Below are 1,318 nucleotides of genomic sequence, written 5' to 3'. Positions count from 1 at the left end.
CGATACTGGATTATACTTATATTGTACTTCATACCACTTGTCATCAGCTGTAGTAAAAATAATGCAGGAAATGGAATAATAAGAACAACATTTATACAGGTTGACTATGTGCTAGGCACTATTCTAAGCATTAGTGTGTGCATACACACACACATCACACTCGACCTTCACTAGAAGTCTCGTGTTAGCCGATCACCATTTTACAGATGAGGAAACGAAGGCAGAGAAGTTAAACTCTTGCCCAAGGTCATACAGCCCTAAGTGGAAGGGCAGGTGATTGGCTACTGATTTCTATACACTTTTGAAAGAGTTATAATAAAAGTAACATTATTAACAGTTTGTTAAATAGTAATCCCACCCTGATCACATGCCCTTCTTGCTCAACACATACAGATTTGGCATACTTCTGCACAACTATTAAGTTTTATATCTAGGATGTGGTTCCATAGTGTAGCAGTTAGCACGTCTGCTTTACACGTGGGTTCGTGCCCCAGTGGAGCCACAGTCCATGGTCTATAGCCATGCCACTCTGAACAAGCCCGATGTCTGATCTCGGAAGCTAAGCAGGTTCAGGCCTGGTTAGTACTTGGATGGGAAACCACCTAGGAAGTCCAGGTGCTGTAGGCATAAATAATAATAAAAAAAGTTTTATATCTAGTTAACTTGAATCACGCAGAAATAAAAATGCTTTATCGTTATCGTGCATGCGGAGCTCACGAGAACTTACCCATGATACAATTCGGCAGTAACAACAGAACACTGCCATTGCACTGAGGTGTTTAGTGAGGTGACACAAGAAATGAGATGCATCTGCCCCAATGGGGAACCACTTTCACCTCAGACTCCACGTCAGTGACACCCCTCCAGAGGAGGTGCCACACACCGCCCCGCATGGTCACAGCACGTGAGAGACTCTGATTCCACCAAGACAACAGACACACCATGTTCAGCTCAGGGAGCCGGAGAGCTGCAGAACCTTTCTGTAAAATATCAGGGGGCAACCTGCATTTGGCTGAACATACCGGACATAAGCCAAGTGTTAAAAAAGAAATCAGCTGATGACTTAGACTTTACTTGAGCAAGTCCTTAGGACTGGCCTTCGGCAAAAGGCAGCATGCCCCACCCCCATCCCCACCCAAGAACTATGCATCTTCCAGTATCATCAGAATCCCCACTGTCCTCATTCACTAAATTAATTACACAGCAGTCAAAATTGCCAATTTGATAACTAAAATGTCAGGTATATTCCCTTTATTTAGTGTACCATTTTTATTGTTTAATGTCAATGAGAAAAATTTTTGCACAAAAATTTAAGCTG

General features: G+C 42.6%; 1 protein-coding gene and 1 pseudogene across 1 annotated transcript in view; one reads left to right on the top strand and one right to left on the bottom strand.

The window, feature by feature from the left end:
* VAV3 (vav guanine nucleotide exchange factor 3) overlaps positions 1-1,318 on the bottom strand; it is a 325,354-nt gene that overhangs the window by 262,831 nt on the left and 61,205 nt on the right. The window lies entirely within an intron of this gene.
* On the top strand, positions 512-627 carry LOC111745550 (annotated as a pseudogene).

Source organism: Pteropus vampyrus, unplaced genomic scaffold (assembly GCF_000151845.1).
Source record: "Pteropus vampyrus isolate Shadow unplaced genomic scaffold, Pvam_2.0 Scaffold6, whole genome shotgun sequence".
In the NCBI taxonomy this organism is placed as follows: Eukaryota; Metazoa; Chordata; class Mammalia; order Chiroptera; family Pteropodidae; genus Pteropus; species Pteropus vampyrus.
The sequence above is the reverse complement of the archived record's forward strand: the minus strand, read 5'-3'. Positions and strand labels throughout refer to the sequence as shown.